Source organism: Vanacampus margaritifer, chromosome 18 (genome assembly GCF_051991255.1).
Source record: "Vanacampus margaritifer isolate UIUO_Vmar chromosome 18, RoL_Vmar_1.0, whole genome shotgun sequence".
Taxonomy (NCBI): Eukaryota; Metazoa; Chordata; class Actinopteri; order Syngnathiformes; family Syngnathidae; genus Vanacampus; species Vanacampus margaritifer.
Window position 1 is genome coordinate 6,655,345 of NC_135449.1, and position 12,263 is coordinate 6,667,607.

Below are 12,263 nucleotides of genomic sequence, written 5' to 3' on the forward strand. Positions count from 1 at the left end.
GCTGCTAAAGCTAACTTAGCTAGCTGGTTCAATGTAGGCTGAAGCTACAGTTGGTCACAGTTAATTCAAAATAAGCTCTTACGCGATTGTGATATGATATAAAACTCACTCACACTTATTCCAACACACATTGGCCAATGACAGTGACGTACGATCTGTGGCCGTCAGCCAAGCTAACATCGATCAGCGCTGGCTGTCCGCAGCGCACCAGCCAATCAATCATGTGTATCGATCGAGCCCCCGATGGAGGAAAATGTGTGTATAGTGCGGAATGGCCGCTGTCCTCTGGTATAAACAGGATATGATTTGAGTGTTAGGTTTTAAATGACAGTTGCTGATTTGTACGGAGCCCCAAACATGACATGGGGGAAAACATTACAAATGCTAATTTGTGGCCATGAAAAGGCATGTGTGCTATATTGTGGCCTTTTCTTTTGAAACCACCATGTCATGTCTGTGGCTCTGTAGATGTGCAAACTTGAGGTGAAAGGGTTAAAAAGAAGTGTGTTGTTCATTTACAAAACAGGCAAGGAGGATTTCAAGCCCACGTGAACAGTGCAAGGCCTCACCCAAGGTCTCTATACATGCAGTGCATGATGTATGCAGGTTATTATCCGGGACAAGGACACTCGGTTTCACCATTAACACAAATTTCATATGACCTACGAGCGAGGCCCTTCGCTGCGAGAAGAACAGAAATTAGTCAACTTCCCATTAAATATGAGCACATCGTTCATCTTCGCACACAAAGCGCGCATTCCAACATCAACACAAGACGCCTGGATCGTCTTAACCAAGCCAAATCATCTCTTATGATCGCTTCTCTTAGATTCGGGGGATAAAGCGTGCTCGCTATCGCAACGTGATGAATGATAAATACAATTTCACTGGAACAACAGTGGGGAAAAAAAGATTATGCGATTTGGCTAGAGACTGCAAATTGCGATTATCTTGCCTTACGCCCCAAAACAAATTAGAGCCAATACTTCTCTTGGCGCCTCCAGAGTGCGCAATGAGAGAGACAGAGTGGGAGAAAAGAAGGAAAGACGAGGAAGAAAACACAAATAATGGCTCGCTGGCGGGGGTGAAGCACACTCGGGCTCATCTTATGTATCCGGGGGAGGAGAAGAAAACACGGCAATCAAGCGCAGGAGGGAAAATTAGAAGACCTCCTTCTTTGAAAAGGCCAGAGGAGAAAAGGCCGTCTTTTATGGGGTCGTGAACAATATTCTGCGTGGCGCTTTGGCGTAAACCCGCCCCCCTCCTCCCGAAAACATAAAAAGCAGGCATCCTCACACATATGTTCCAGCACACAGGTGTACGTACACACACAAAAAGGCACATTACACATGAAAGGATGTGGGCTGTGGGAGTATGTGTCTTTTTATCAGGTGAAGGCGAAGAAGGGAAGGGGGGGGGGGGCGGTGTAAGATTTATCTGCTGCTGTCGGAAAACTTTGACCCCCGAGTTGTAAATCTGTCAAAGGAGTCTAGCCAGCTCAACAGGAAACACGGAGAGGAAAGCGGGAAGGGGGGGGGGGGTTCACAGGGGGCAAAAGGCACACCCACGGGCTCAAGCATTTCAAAAGGGCCACCTTTCAGAGCTAGGGAGCGTGGAGTGTCCCTCCCGCCATGTTTACAATACGGAAAGTGATCTCACACAGCTGGCAAAAAGCACCCCGGGCACCCCCACGCTCTCCATCAAATTAAAAAAAAAAATTGTGCAGTAAAGTATCCAATATTACTTTTCACCTGCTATCTACTCCATGGTGATTTCTTATATGTGAGGCCATTGCAACAACTCAACAATTAATTTGTACTTTTCCATGTTTTTGTTGACATTTGACATTTCAATGGTCATACTATCAGCTGTTAGAAAACGAGACTTGCTTGTTAACTTTCAACCTCAGCTTGTACGGCACAACAAGGAAACAACCCGTTCGTCCTTCCCATCCCACTGCGGAAAAAACCCAAATGTACAGTTCCAAACGATTGCACGGAGAGTTCACTTTACTTACGCTATATAGCGCATTGGGTGGCGTGTCATGACAGGCTGACGGGACGGGACCCAGCATCTTTCTGTGCCAGCTGTGCGGGCCAACGTTACACATTCGTTGAGGGGGAAAAAACAACATTTATTAGTGTGTCCTGGGAAACCTCGGCACCATGGCAAAGAGTGGCATGCAGCCACAGTCTGCCCTGGGAACAGCTCAGTCAACCATCTGGCCACAAGCTCGCCTTTACAATGGCGAGTCTGTGGGCAGGAGAAGAGCGGTTCCCGCATTGGTGATGTCATAGATTTGTAGATTTCGCTGAAAAATGGTGTTATCTAGTCGTGGCTTTATGGGCTCAAGTCAAACAATAACAGCATTGCTTTGGGTGTCATCTGGGTGCTTCATTTAGACTAAAGTAGATGTAGCAATTACAGGATAGTAGAGATTTCAGGTGAAAATCTGTGATATAAAAAGACAATGTAAAAAAAAATGTGTACCATTTTGATCTTTTTCTCTCCCATTCACTTAAACACATTCACATATTTGGATAGAAAAAAACAAATGCAAGCATGGAATGGATAGAAAATACTATATTGCGGTACATGTGCCTTTAAGAGGCGGGGCGTGTCAGTCTGTGAGTGTCTGGGTGTGAGCTGTGGCCCACAGCAGCCCCCGCATGAGTGTGCTGTTTATTTTTATTATTTTTTTTTGACTGCTTTCCCGATGACCAATAAATGACTGAAAGCGCATTGGCGACTGTGGCTCTCCTTTCCCATATGCGAAGGGCATCACAGTAAGTAAGTACAGCTGTACCTTGACTTGCAAGTTTTAAGAGATGCTGCATAGTGAACCCAGCTAACTCTGAAAATAACTGGCATGCCATAAAAAATAATAATACAATGTAAATAAATAAATATCATTATTTTTTATTAAATAATAAATAATAATAACAACAAATAATGTCAATAAAAATATAAGGGGAGGCTGGGGTCAAAAGAAAACACAACAAAATTCACAAATAAGTAGTCTGCAAAATTCCCAACTTCGACGATGCGGGAGTCTACAGTAATGTTATTGCCTATACATGCCACAAGATGGCGGCAAAGGACTAGAATAGAACAGAATGCCATTCATTGTCATACATCGTACGTGAATCTATTTTTTGTAAATGAAGTTTCACTCATTTCAACAGTTCCTGTGGATTTTTCAGCAAATAACAGAATAGTTAGTTTAGTTTTTTTTTTTTAAATCTGCGAAAATGAAAATTTGCCCATTCTGATCCACAACTATTTTACCCGGCCCCGTTTAAACGTTCCTCATCATCCATTTACTGTCTGTAGCGAGCCCGAGGGGCAATTGCTCAACATTAACAGCCCACACCTTCACATTTCATCACCTCCACCGACCAGCGACAATGAAAATCCATGGTGTCACCGAGTTCATTGACAATTTACACCGAGGCCGTAAGAGCGGACATAAAGCGCGGCGGCCTGCTGGGACTGCACATAAACGGAGCTGCGAAGTCCAACAAACAATGGCTCGCTGTTTGCTCTGCCTTTAATTTGGATTGACGCGGCCGCCTGCTGACAAACAAAGAGAGTGAGCGCACGGCGGCGGCTATTTCTGCAAGTGCGTGCGCACAGTACAGTTAGTGTGTAAATGACAAATAGAGAGGCCAAACCAGGTCAGAGCTCAGCTAGACAGACACTGAATGCAAGCGCGCGCGCACACACACACACTTCTCACATGACTGTGCACGAGGGATTTTCATGCTTTCACTGACTGAAAGAGAGAAAGAGAGGTGTGAAGCCTCAGTCACGCGATGCCACTCTGTCTGGCCTGGTTTGCTGTGTGTGCGTGTGTGCGTGTGTGTCCTGTAAGTAAAAGTGGTGCATGACTGGCATCAAAGACAAATCTAACAAAGACCAGCACACAGGAACAGGAAGTTTTGACACTAATTTTCCATTCTGAAAAAAAAAAAAAAATGGTTAACTGCTCCTGTTTTAAAATATTAAGACACAAAAAAAAAATAAAAAATTTTGCTAGTATTGTATGTTCTCGTGAGAACATTAACACTGTGTTTAAATATAGGTAAACAAAAACTGTACTGCCTACATTATACCGATAGTTTGAAAATGAACTAAGTATATATTGCTTAGTCGTCAATATTATGGTATTACCATGTCTGTAATCTATGATTTCCCTTCAGCATTTTTCCCATAATACCACCATGGTATGCACATGCCTAAGTCAATATAGTATAATGCAGGCCAAGCATTTTAGTCAAAAAAATGATAGTGCTGGGCGATGTGGAATAATTCTTCTATCGCGATATAGGCTATTTTATATCACGATAACGATATATTTCCCGTTAGTCTTTTAAAAAAAAAAAAATCGACAACACACTATGACTGTTTTACGTTTTCTCATTTTATGTTTAAGTGACATTAAACAGATATGTATCAAAATAAAGAAAATAATAATAATAATAAATAAGAGGGATTAAAAAAAAATGTTCAGACAGAAATTGATTACAAATGATAACAAATCATGAGCTCTACTGTGTAATGTCATTTTGAATACATTTATTATGTAGATTTCAAAAGTCAAAATCAAAACTCAGGACTACATTGTGAAAGTGATGTTAAATGTATTCGTAATGTAAGTTTACAACTTTACAGCCATGTTATCCCGGCGTCCACCATAACAACTAAAAACATGAGATAACCCCCAAAAGTCAAAATGAAAAAATATTAATAATAATAATTTCACCCAGCTTAAAAAATGCGGGTCTGAAGGGGCTACGACATTGTTTTACAAAAATAATTAAAAAAAAATAAAAAATAACAATAATTAAAAAAATTATTTTCTATTTATTTCATTTCATTATTAGTTGTTTCTTTTTAGCTTACAACATAAACACAATAAAACAAAATAACTTTTGGGGGGGACAAAAACAGTAATAATTTAAAAACTCTCAAATATAAATATATAATAATACAATAATATAAATTATTGCCGTTTATGGCAAGAATATTTGTTAGCAAGCAACCTAGCCTAGCCTAAAACCTAACCTAAAAATTTTGAGTGAACTTTTTGATTTCATTGAGTTCAGTGCTGTGTACCCTGCACATATAATTTTATGTTACTGTTATTGGAAGGAACAGACCCGAGGACAGCATTTTGTGTAAGCAAAATTCAATTGAAAATCCCATTAGGAAAGCAGCACTACTCATTCCACCAGACTTGTTGGCAGCAAATGTTTCAGACTCGCGCATGTAAGCGTGCACACAGGCACATGTGTTGGCACGAGGGGGGTGGGGGGGGGGTGGGGGGGGGGTGGGAGGGTAAAGCTACAGAGGGCATTAGAGGCCACGTTTGGGGAACTTGTTATGGTAACAGATACATGTGTGCTTTCATAGAAGGGGAAGTGAAAGCTGAAGGCTGCAGCTGTTGGCTTCTCTGCGGTTTGTGTGTGTGTCACCCAGAAGAGAAAGGAAGTGAAGAGCAGAAATCGCTCATGCGCCACAATTATTGGGATCTGCGCATGACGCTCTTCTGTTTTTTTCTTGGAGGGCGAACATATTGGGCAGACACCAAAAAAAAAAAGAAGAAGAAATTAGCTCCATGGACGCGTGAGTCATCTGCGCCCTGATAGGTTTACCACTTCACAAGGTCATAATAACTACCACTTACAACTGGATGACTTCAACTTCAGTTTGAATCAAGATCTGGGTTAGCCCTACAGCATTTTTTTTTTCTCTCTCCATAAACACTAAATTATTTATAGAGGAATGTTTGATGGAAATTCAGCTAATAAACAAATCTCACTGCACTTAATTCACAGGCACTTGAATGTTGTATATGTTGACATGACTAATATCATTTCAAACGCATATAACAACATTGCACTTCCACTAACAACCCAGGATGAACTTAGCTCCTCCCATAAAAACAAACGACATACATACATACATACAACCCCATGCTTATCAACATTTTTTGAATATTTTCAAGGGTTTAAAAAAAAAAAAGTCCCCAACCGCCCTAATGGTCGCCAAATACTTGGATTTTCGCTAGTAGCGGGTTGGCCTGGTCCCTGTAAGCCAAACACTGAGGCGTGACTGTAGACAGAGTACGAAAACAAGAGTCCACGCTTGCATGCGCACGTAAAAAAAACAAAAAACAAAAAAAAACACACAGACGAGTTGAGCGAGGTGGAGGTTGACGTTGGCTTGAACCCATATACCCCCCCACCCCACACTTCGCAACCACGTTCCCCTCGCCCCCGCGTCCCACAGACTCTCACTCTTAAGCCCCAAGCTCCACCATGAGATCAACATTGGGGCCTGCAGGAAATGAGAGATCTCCACAGGAGATAGAGAAGGAGGAGATGGCGAGGGGAAAAAAAATACAGCTAAAATGTTCATTTTTGGCATGCAAATGTCCACTCTGCTGGTTATAACGTGCATCGGGACTTTTTCTTTTTTTTTTTTTAAGCCAAAGTGGATGAGCGAGTTCGCTTTTCCAGCCTTTCAAAAAAAAGAAATGGCAGACTCAGGTCACATGACTTGACTCAAGTCAGACTTAAAATGAGAAATTTAGGATTTGAGACTAGGAATCTTTAGATACAAATACAAGTACTCGATTACCAATACTTGATGTTTCCATTATGTCTTGAAAATAATGTTTTTGTTCAACTTTTTTTTATCCACGCTTCCCTATTTAGGATTTGCAACTTATAAAAGACTCAAGCTGAATTTAACTTGAACCACATCACTTAAATGTCATGTGACCTTTGGTTTTGTAATAAAGGTTATTTTCTGTATCGCAGGTGCAAAACTCGCAACTGACCTGTATGCTATGATGCTAACTACAGAGGCCACCTCCATCATGGCGCGAGATCCAAAGATGATTACATTTGTATTCAAGGTTGTTTTTTTTAATTAAAGTGGTGAAAACTAAAATAGCAAATCCAAAGACATTTCAGGTATGGACTTATGGCAAACCAAGCTTTCATCTCCATTACGCATTTAATTGGGAAGAAAATAACGTAAAAGACAATGAGGACATTATTGGACCCTTAAATATGATGCGAGTGTGAATGTGTAGAGCTAATGTGCGAATATTTGTGACTTAACAAGATTGCACGACTTGACTTAGAACTTGCTTAAAATTTAGTGGGTTATAATAGATTTCGATTTTTCAATATAGCTGTTTTTTTAATTCACTTAGAGCACTTTTTTTCAAAAATGCTTTGTTTTTGTTTAGTTGTAATTACTTTTTTGTGTGTGTATATATATATATATATATATATTAGGGGTGTTAGAAAAAATCGATTCGGCAATATATCGTGACATTACAGCGCGCAATTCTCGAATCGATTCGATATGCGGCCGAATCGATTTTTAAACATAATTTTTTTATGGGAATATTAAAAAAAAAAAAACTTTTTACTTAGGGTTAGGATTTACACATTAAGCATGTTATATTAATGGGACATTAAGCCTTAATATTTTTATTTCAGTTGTTCATGTTCAAACATGAAACAGACTGCAACCTGTTATAAGCCTGAATTTTCAGATTTAAAAAAAAAACATTTTCATACAAATCTTACAGTGTACATGTACAAGTTTACTGATTAGTATTTTCTAAATTTGAGTTTTTAAAAAAATCGCAATAATCAATTTATAGATTCGTATCGGGAGTAATTGGTATCGAATCGAATCGTGACCTATGAATCGTGATACGAATCGAATCGCCAGGTGCTTGGCAATTCACACCCCTAATATATATACATATATATATATATATATATGGAGTATTTGTGGAGTATGGTTGTGTATCTTATTTTAAGCACTTTTCCATAGTAAGCTGGGTGGGGATCGGTCTTGGCTTGCTTGACTTTTGCCACACTAAACTTGGAACTCGCTTAAAACTCAAAGCTTAAACGCATAAGACTTACTTCTGACTTGCAAATACGCAACTTTGGCCTACTCCCGCTTTTGCTCTCCCGCCTCGCCGACGTGGATTCCGGGTATGGGAGATATGATTATGATCTTTTCCCGTAACTACTAAACGCAGTGGTTCCCTGTTGTAATTTTCCTGTACGCGCCAGCGTGCGCAGCCGCCGCAGATAAGCGAGAGCCCCACGCACTTGTGGGGGCGGCGTGGAAGACGTGGGGGCTCGCTTAATGGCTTTTTAAATTTCCACCGAGTGAGTGACTTACAACTTTGGAGCAGAACAGCTGTTCCTGATTTGGGGAACAAAGAAGGGGGGGGGGGATCTGAGAGTGGACTGGCCTCTACTTTAATGGCCTAAAATCCGCCCGTGTGTGTGTGTGTGTGTGTCTGTGGTCATCTTTCATGCACTGACTCTGCTGTGTAATCTCTCCTGTGTGTGTGTTTGTGCACGTGTGGCGCGTCGGAGGGCAACAGGATACAAGTCCACCGCCATAGATTACTGCCACAGAAAGCGCGAGAGCAGAATTACAGTCCGAGCGACAGTGAAGGTCAACTCATTTGGGGACGAAAAAGAGAGAGAGAGAGAGAGAGAGAGAGAGAGAAAGCGCAGGGTGAAACAAGGGAAGTGTGAGATGGAAAGCAGGGGAGGGAGGAGGGAAAGCGAGGCGGAGGGCGGGAAAGAGAGATGAGGAGAGAGGAGATTAAGGCCATCCGAGCATTGAAAAATCTAACGTCAGCCAGGTGGAAAAAGTCCAAGTTGTTTTGATCCAAGTCGAGCGAGGCTACGCGGCGGCAAGTTTAAACGCCGTCTCGCTGGCTTCTTTGGAGTCGAACCTTTTATGGCCCGCTTCCATCTCCTGAAATACTGCGGCCTGACCCCACCCAGCTCACTCGCTCACACGCACTCATTTTGGGATTTTTCATAGGCTTACAGTCATTTCCGGGAGAGTAACCTTAACTATTTGCTTGCTCAGACCTTGAATCTCTCCCGCCATTGTGGTCACTAAACAGGGGGTCGTTGATTTACGACCGGAGTTCCGTTGCCACGGCGACGCTTTTGGACGTAAGCGGGACTCACCATAGACTCATAATTACAGCGAATAATTCTATGAGGAACACTTCTAAGCTCGCTGAACTTTGTCAACCTCGTAATTGTACATTCTCAAGGGCCTTTGACGTGTATTTTAGATTTAATACGGAGCAGCAGGGGTGCGTATCACACACACACACACACACACACACATTAGGGGTGTCAAAATTAGTGAGTTCATTGAATGTTCCTTTAGCGTCACGATTTTTTTTAACACGTGATTAATAGGGGAATTCTAGTCGCACCAAGATGGCACTAGATAGCGCCAAAGCAATACTTTTATATTAGACAAGGCAATAATTCCTAACTCTCACTTCAACATAGTTCCACAATTCGCAAATTCATCAATTTAGATTTTTTCCCTGGAACCCAACTGTCAGGTTTTCAATGGGTTTTGTGGTGAAAAACATGGAACCAAAAGCAGGGGTGTGGGGAGGCAAGATGGAAGTGGAGCGGGATTCTCAAAAAGTATTTATTCACAAAAACAAAAAGGTGCATCAAGAAATCCGACAAAATTAACAACAACAAAAAAACGGACTCAAAGTAACAAACCAAAATTGGGAAGACGCTCACCACAAAAGGAAACAAGATATGACTCAGGGAAACGCGGCTGTCTACGATAGAAACTATGAACCAGCAAAGACAGGAAGAAACCGGGACCAGAACTGAATACAAGCAAACTAAAGAGACGGACGGCGAGGAACACCTGGACAAGACGCGAGTAGCTGAGGGAGCAGATTAGCAGGCAAGGGAGCGGTCTGACGAGAACAGGTGCAAACAAAAACCTCAGCAAGACGTGAAAAAGGCACACAAGGAAAAACACTATAAAAAAAACTCTAATCAATACACTATGGACTCAATGTACTGTATGTGTACCTAAGTACCCCATATAGAAAAACGCCACTGACCCAAAGTTTAGCACTCAAATGGGGACCTGACCCCCCCCCCCTCCACCAACCGAATAAGCTTTCCCCAATTAAACGCTCTTTGGTTTGAAACATGTGCATGAAAGTCACACACCCTGCGCTCGGTTTCCTGCTGCCGCCTTTCCTCTGAGGCCCCCGTGCAGCGCCGCGGCCTTGTAAAACATAGCAGGTCAGCGTCACATGACCGAGGTCTGGGACGCTCCGGAGTTGGGTGTCAAAGAACACATGGTGCTTCAAACCAATGGACTTTGGGCTTCCCCTTCTGGCGTGCACGTTTTGGCCACATGGGGGCAGTGTAAAACACACAGAGGATTAAAAAAAAAAAAAAAGAGTATGAGTTTTGTTGTAGTGTCTGTCTACATGTTGCTGCAGAGTTTGTGATTGAATAGTAGTTATTAGTGTTATAACGGTGTTATAACACCGTTATAACACTGATGCTATATGTTAGCCAGCTTATGGTGCTTTGCATTGTGTGTTAGCATTAAATTAGCAGTCTTGCGTCAAACAGGGATGTGATTTGACCAAAGTGAAATTATCTGAAAATTTAGCCGGGGGTCTGGGAGCTCATGGGTTTTCCGTGTTTTTAAGTACTTTCAATGCACTCACATGACAAAGAAATAGACAAAACAACAGCATAAATTTTCAATGTATATTGAACTATCCCATATAAAATGGCAGTTTTAGTCAACTCAAAATCAGTCACATTCAAAAACATTGGACTGCCTTTGCTTTTAAAAACTATCACTGAGAATATCATCATATCTAACTAATGTGATTACTAAGTTAACACATAAATAATGTTGAAGAGCTCAAATTTCATGAACAAATAATTGTATCATGACCAAATGAAAAGTAACTCATATTAGAGCATACCACAAATGTCTTTGTTATAGCAGAAGATGTTATCTGTCGGAGTCATGCGCATACACAATGAACTACTAGAAAAAAAAAATCGGATTTTTTTTTTTTGGGGGGAGATAAAAAAAAGCGGAATTCCGCGAATTAGCGGAAAAATCACATCCCTGGTCAAACAAACTTACGTGGTGTTTGGTGAAATAAACCTACGCAATGTGTAATTTTTCGTTTTATGTTTTAGTTTTCTGGTAAACTTCACCAAAACAGCTTAAAGCCTCAATTTATATAATTGTTCCCTTTCTGCCAAACCGTTGCATCTTATGACGAGAAGCAGCCGAATGCCGGCTTGTATCTCGAAAACATGTAAGCTACTCGTATCTCAAGGGGCCACCGTGTCATTGACGTGTGCCCCCACGAAGGTCACAGGCTGTCCTTCTAATGTAAATGCGGTTACTCATGCGCGTCACGCATGTCCTCTTTCAAGTATGCGCCAGTTTGTCAGGATGAAGTCTGTCAATGTCAGACTGGTGATGGTGAAGTGTCCTTTGCAAATACCTCCGCACCCGGCGTCCGCCCTCAACCTCTCTGCTCCATCTTGCTCATCCCACATGTCACATCATATTTTTCCAGCCAGCCCCCGTAAAAGGGCAGAGGCTCCGTGAATTGATGTGGGTCGCTTTACATGAGCACGGCCGGGTGCAAGGGCGAGAACGCTTAAGCGCACATACGGGGAAAGAATAAGTGGACAAAGAGAACGAGGTTGTCCTTCATGCAAAAAAAATATTTCTGCTTAAGAAAAGCGCAGTTTAAGCTCTACAGGTTGCTTTTATGTCCAAATACAAGTAGGGCAAACATGCAGCTGCTTAACATGCTCACTCTGGTTTGGAGTCAGCGTTCAAGTGAGGACAAAGCTGTGCAAGGCCGACCCCTGTTGGTGGAGGGGAAGTATTGCATGAGCTGAACATACTGGGTGATATTGAGCACATTCATCATCCACTGACAGTAAATTTGCAAAAATGTTTGCGACGGAAATTGGTGAGTATCCATCACATGGGGCCACTTTGATCCCTCCCTGGATTTTTGTGTCCCAGCACCCCTTGCGGTTTTTATGACTATTTGTGATTTACATTTCGAATTGAATGACTCCAGCAAAATAATACAACGTTGATCCAAATTGAGCGGTGCTAGTGATATTTACATACTATGATACAGTTACATGTTTACATAGTGCGTCATAGCACAAACATTGAGTAAATGTCATGTTTACTTTCAGTCTTGTTTACTCCCTGTCATGTTTTCCCCTTGTCTTGTCATTTCCTGTTTTAGTGTGAAAAGTCTGACTCCTCTCGTTTCTGGTCACTTGCCTTTCCTCGTGTGGTGTCTGTGTCAACCTTGATTGTGTCCACCTTTCCCCATTACCCTCATGTGTCATCCA